The sequence below is a fragment of the Suncus etruscus genome, chromosome 16 (assembly GCF_024139225.1).
Source record: "Suncus etruscus isolate mSunEtr1 chromosome 16, mSunEtr1.pri.cur, whole genome shotgun sequence".
In the NCBI taxonomy this organism is placed as follows: Eukaryota; Metazoa; Chordata; class Mammalia; order Eulipotyphla; family Soricidae; genus Suncus; species Suncus etruscus.
In genome coordinates this window covers 21,459,479-21,465,751 of record NC_064863.1, presented here as the reverse complement: position 1 = coordinate 21,465,751, position 6,273 = coordinate 21,459,479, and the positions used below count along the sequence as shown (strand labels likewise).

At 49.8% G+C, this 6,273-nt stretch overlaps 1 non-coding gene across 1 annotated transcript; it reads left to right on the top strand.

The window, feature by feature from the left end:
- The first annotated feature begins 1,823 nt into the window (after positions 1–1,823).
- Positions 1,824–1,930, top strand: LOC126033084 (U6 spliceosomal RNA). Its single transcript, XR_007504240.1, has one exon. It is a non-coding gene; the product is annotated as a U6 spliceosomal RNA (small nuclear RNA).
- Positions 1,931–6,273: the final 4,343 nt, after the last annotated feature.

The window sequence follows — 6,273 nt, the reverse complement described above, 5'->3', positions numbered from 1 at the left end:
AAATCACTCTTGGCAGGCTCGGGGGACCATATGGGATGCTGGGATTTGAACCACTGTCCTTCTGCATGCAAGGCAAATACTCTACCTCCATGCTATCTCTCCGGTCCCCATTCAGATCATCCTAACTACTTAAGTCTGTGTCAGATCTGAGAGCTGCATCTCCAGATCCTCTTTTACAATCAGATCTCATCACCAAAACACAAAAGAGACAATTTCTAATGAACGTCTCTACTCCTTCTTCTAAGAAGTCTTACTAAGTTCAACTACTTGGAACCAGTCCATTTCCTCTTCGTACTTCTCTTCATGAAGCAATTATTACACACACATACACACATAGTACTTCATATTCACATAACATCAGTTTCTCGGTATTTACTGTACTAGTTACTAGTTATCAGCAAGTCGGGAAAAGAAGTGCACTGCCCCCTTCCACATATACACATTAGCACTATTCCCTCACTATTCCCGGCTGACTTAGGCCAGAGCTCTCTGAAGTAACTCCATTTCCAGACCTTTCCATTTCTATAACCAACTGCCCCAGTCAGAACTAGGCAGAGGAAAAATATAGGGCAACTGGCACCAATCTTTATACTTGGCAGTGTAGGCACCCTGGACCCATTCTTCTAGTTCTCCTGGGCAGCCAAGAATCAGAGGTCTGTATCAGATGATTCCACAGTTCTGGAATAACAGCAGGACCCCCCCCCAAATTTTTTCACACTCAGAGACTGGGCACAGAAGTGGGCACAGCCCAAGTCAAGAGTGACCCCTCATCTGATATCATTGAATCTTCGACATGGATCCAGGAGGCAAGTGAGGATCCATTCTGCAGATCTTTGCTACTCAGTGTACGTGACCCCAAACTTCTCAGAGCTTCTATTTCATCACCTGAAAAATGGTCAGAGACAGCATCTCTTACTCGGCTGATGGCCTAGTTCACTAATGAGTGTGGGTGAGGCTCCGAGCACTGTCAGGTCCCAAGTACAAAACCACTCAGAACTTTGTGAAATGAATTGTGTCACCCACAGAATTTGGCCTAAGCTCTACTTTGCCCTCCTCTCTCTGCTGAGTCTAGTATGGCCCATAGGGACATAATTGTGCAATGAATGAAGTTTAGGCCTGTGAGAGGAAACTGCTGATGTATATTTTGTGGTGCTATTTGATCTGCAGCCTCCAGAATCTGATAAAAAAAGGAAGTTCTTTCCAGTTCACAGAGCAACGGGCATGGAACACTGCAAAGAGTCTCTTGGCTACCCGTGCTAAGAGGCAGGGCTTGAACCTTTGCAGGAACCTAAAGCAGGCTGCTAAGACACAAGAAGAAAGATTGCACAGTCCCAGGCCAAGTGTGGCTCCAGGGATTGGGGGAGCTGGCTGGGCCCATACTCATCAGGGGCTAACACTAGTGGTCATATGCAAGGCTAGATGGACACCCTGATCTACAGCAAGACAGGCTGCTGAGTCATATCAAGACTTTGCTGTGAGGCCGGAGCAATAGCACAGCGGTAAGACATTTGCCTTGCACGCGGCCAACACAGGACAGACCTTGGTTTGAATCCCAGCATTCCATATGGCAGGCCCCCCTGCCAGGAGAAAATTCTGAGCAAAATCCAGGAGTAACTTAAAAACAAAAAAACAAAAACAAAAAGACTTTGCTGCAGACCATGGCTAATGAGAGAGACAGCACTGACCTCAAGAAGCGACAGACTTGGTGCTGTCTTGCCTCAACAACCCTGCTTCCTTGGGAGGGGCTGTATATGCCAGCATGGCCCTTAAAGCCTTTGGGCCTTTTAAAGGCTTTTTCTCTTCCTCCAAACCTGATCCAGCTAGTGCTCGCTTCAGCAGCACATATACTAAAATTGGAACGATACAGAGAAGATTAGCATGGCCCCTGCGCAAGGATGACACGCAAACCTAATCCAGCTATTCCATCTCCCCACTCCCAAGGCCACCCTCTAGCTCCAAGTTGCTAGCACTCAGCAGCAAGAAGGAGTGTAAAGGACACAGACAAAGGCAATTCCAATGCCACAGTGAAGTAGCTGCTCTGAGGGCACCTCTGGACCCTGTGCCAGCACTATGGGTCACATTGGTGCAAACAAGCCACACTTCCTCCCTCAGCTCAGCCCCACTGTGAGCTGTGATGTCACTGACCCTTTGGGTTCAGCCTCCTGTATCCACAGATACACACAATGCCAAGAGAAAGTGCAGACTACACTGAGGAGCGTCTGGACAATCCTGGCACCTGGGCAGCAGGAAATGTGTGGCACCTGTAGCCCTCCATCCCCCATTCACTGCAGAGGTCGCTCTACCCTGGACCTGGTCTGGGTGCATGCACAGTGCATCCCAAGGCCCCCAAAACAATGGGTCTACATCCCCCATCAGGTAAGGAAGGAGGACGAAGCCCCAGCACCCAGCAGGTCTGCAGGGAGCAACAGGCAGAGTCTCCAGAGCATTAGAAATGAGTCCACCTACTAGATCCCACACTCAGTGACATGTGTCCCTTCCTCTATGCAAAACATCGACACATTGGTGCAAATAAGCCAACCCTACCAGACAGGAGAGGAAACTGAGGCACCCAGAAATGAATGGGTACATACACACACACACACACACACACACACACACTTTTCCCCAGGAATCAAGACTCCACTTTACACTTTACACTGGGACAAGTGGCCCAGACAGGAACATTTCAATTCCCTAGAGGGCGATGGAGACTTTCCTGCATATTCCAAAGGAGAAAACAATCTCCAAGGCCATAGTGGTGGCTGGAATGAGCTGAGAGGGTGAGAAAACTTGGGTGGGGGTTAGGTTTTACATTGAAGACTTAAGATTGAACTTTTGTACAGAATTTTCATGAACCATTTTCCTCTTCGCTTGAAACCAGGGCTTGACTCACAAATATATCCTCCTAGTCCACTTTTACTTTGCATTTAAAGTCTGTTTAAAAACACCCTCTCTTTTGGAAAGTCACATTGTTTTTTTTTTTTGGGGGGGGGGGCTAAGAATGAACTCATGGAGAGGAGTATCTGAAACAGACTGCTCTTGTCCCAGGCTTCTGGGACACTCTGTCTTTCCAGTTCTCTGGCAGTCCTAACGACTCCCCTACTCAGCTGTCTGTCCTTGGCCCCTGCTGCTGCTGGTGAAAGCTGGGGTGAGGAAAGAGGGGTAAAAGGAGGATGGAAAAGGTGTCAAAAATTTAATCCAAATCCAGATCTCCAGAAGCCACTTTATTACACTGAAGTCAGGCTGTTTACATTCAGCTTTGCCTTTATTGGAAGAACACAGAACTCTGTACCCTAAACCAGCTGTGGATTCCTTTCCTAGAGATTATCGAATCCACTGGTTTTGAAAAGGACCACCAGTTTCATGTGCAAACTCTTTTTCCTTTTTACAGGGTGTCCTTCTGCTACCAGATTCCAAAGTAACAAAAGTTGAAAAGAGATGTTATCAGCTCCTCTGCTGACTCAAGCTAAGAGACTGGAGCACAGTTTAACAATCTGAAACAATGGGCCTGCTAATGAGGGACAACTCTGAACAAATAGCCAGCACCATATAGTTCAGGAACTGCCTGCTCAGGAAGGGGTAGGAGGAAAAACAAGAAAAAAAAAAAAAACAAAAAAAAAAAAAACATTCTACCGATCCAACACCCCTTCAGCAAAACAGAGGGAACACAGAAAAGTGCTAGTCAAATCAAGAAAAATAGAAGGGGGACAGGGTGCTGTGACCCCACCAAGGGGCCCATGAAATCCACATGTTGTCATGAGGAGAGTCCTGCCATCTTGGGAACCATCCTGAAGGCATTTCCCTCACTCACTCTCAGCCTGGTATCTTCTGCCTCTGAATACCTTGAGGAGTGTGTGAACCCCACACACAAGCAGAAAGAAGGGCAGGCTCTATACTCGGGCCACCAAGCTGATGGGAGCAGCCAAATAGGTCTGTATCTTGAGTCACTTAGATAAGGACTCAGCATACAACAAAGGCGGCTGGAAAGTGGCAATGCTGTGGTGCTAATGCGGGGGTGGTGTATCCCCAGGAGCCAATGAGCCTGACATTACAGCCCAGAAGAGAGAGAGAGAGAGAGACAAAGTCCCAATCCCTTCTTCTAAAGTGGGGAAAGGAAGGCCCCATGTGCTGACGCCTAGTTCAGGGACCAACACAAGTCAGGCTTCTGCTGACTCAACTAACCTTCCTTCCTTCTCCCATAAAATCTGGGACAATCTTAGGGCTTTCCATGGGGACTGACTGATAATAATAATGAAGATGAGGATCATAATAATTAATAATAATAGCAACAACAATAATAGTAATAAGATGACCTGGCCATGGGAGTGTCGTGTGGGAGTTGGAATAGTAGCAATAGCAGTAACATGTTAAAGAAGAAGGGGAGAAAAAAAATTGGAAAATTGAGGGGGAAGGAAGGTTTATGAATGTTTTTTTTTTCTTCTGCAGCCCAAAGCCAGCCAAGTTCTTGGAGGTCAGCGTCGAGGAAGATCTAGAAGAATTAAGTAAAGGCAAAGTAAATCAGAGTGCTTGGCAGTGCCAGAAGAGGGAAGGGAAGGAAGGAAGTGCCCTGGCCCTGCCGATGTACTCACCAGCCTTGCTCCGGCAGGTAAAGGACTGAAGGCGGCCCCAGGTAGCGCGCAGCGGCCCGGGTATATATAGGGAAGGTGTTGCGCAAAGAGGCCGGCGGCCGCCGCTGTCATCACGCCCCTCGCACATTCCAGGACCGCCTGCCGCCGCCAGGGCACTGCCTACCTGCTGGTTTAATGAGCCCATTTTGACCTCGCCCGCTGTCTGCACCAAGGAAAGACGGACCGCAGTTGCTGGGGGGGGGGGGGGAACTCTGGCGCCAGCTTGACAATGCCAAGTTCCCCCCCAGTGCGCCCGCGCGCACCCTCTGCCTTCCCAACTCCCAGCCCCAGGAGATCTCAGCTTGTCTGGGCTCCCTACCTGGGCTCCCTTGTCCCCAGAGCTCTCTGTCAGTCCTAAACACCTGAATCTTCTCATCCATTAGCTCCTCTGGGGCTGAAGAGGTCAGAGACCTCAGATAAAAGCCGCCTGGAAACTTCCCAAACAAAGCCAAGCTTGGGAGGCTGTCACTGGCTGGCCTGCTGCAATGCGCTCTGCCCAGGCAGGCAAAGAACCTTGGGGAACCTGGTTGGTTGGGGCTAGGTCAGGGTGGAGAGCAAGCTGAATGCAGGGAAGGGCCCCCTCCAGGAAAGCTGAGTATGTTCTGACTTTGATAAACCTCCTTCCTCACTCATCTCTATCGTGCCCAGGGGAAGAGAAACCCTCATGGTGCTTATGTGGCAGCACCCCAACCCCAGTAGCATTGTACCCTGTACTCTGTCTCCAGTCCCCTTTTCTATTGGGGAGGGTGCATCTGCTCCAGGATATGCTAACTTAGCACCCAACACTGCTCTCTCTCATCCCAAAAGCAGCCCTTGCCCTCACTGTGCCCAGCAAGGATAAACTGCTGCCCGGCTGCCAATGCTGGCAGGAAGGTTGGACGCCCCATCAGAGCGGGGCTGGCTTCATGCCCAAACCTAGCACCCTCCAGCATGGAAGCAAGAGAAGAAGCTACTTCCAGGAACCTGCAGTGCCGCTGTGTCTCCTCCTACACACACACACACACACACACACACACACACACACACACACACACCACCTCTGTGGTCAGACTTTCTCAGCATCCTGTGGGGTCTACCCAGGCTCAGCTATTAGTGGTCAGGACACCCCTGGGGAGAGGAGGGCAAGGGACCCCTCTGTGCTTCTGGAGCACAGAGAAGGGCCCCTGGCATGAGATATGCATCCAAGCTGAATCGACCAGACCAGTATGCTTTCCCCTGGAGCTGCTGATGTAGGGGGAGCAGTAGGGGGCTTTGCCTGAGAACCTTGAGAGTATCTCACCATGGGCTATGACACTGGTGCTGTGCATGGACAACATAAGTCAAATGCATCAGGGGCTCTGATGTGAGAGAGGAGGGTTTAGGAAGAAAAGTCAGAGAAGTCAGCCCTGGAGACAGAGTTTTACAGCCCCTTTTCACAGAGTGACTTGTGGGGTATTGCTGCAATTCAGCCCTTCATGGGGCTGATTGATGGAGGGATGGAGAACGAGGTCTTTCTCCTCCAGCTTGGAGCATGCGTCTGTCACCCTGTCCAGACGGCGGTTCTGAGGTGAATGCAGTGGGTATCAAGCTAACAGGCAGTCAGGCTTCAGAAGTTAACAGCTTTATTCAGAGGACATGGCTGAAGACAAAAGCCCCAGCATCAGCC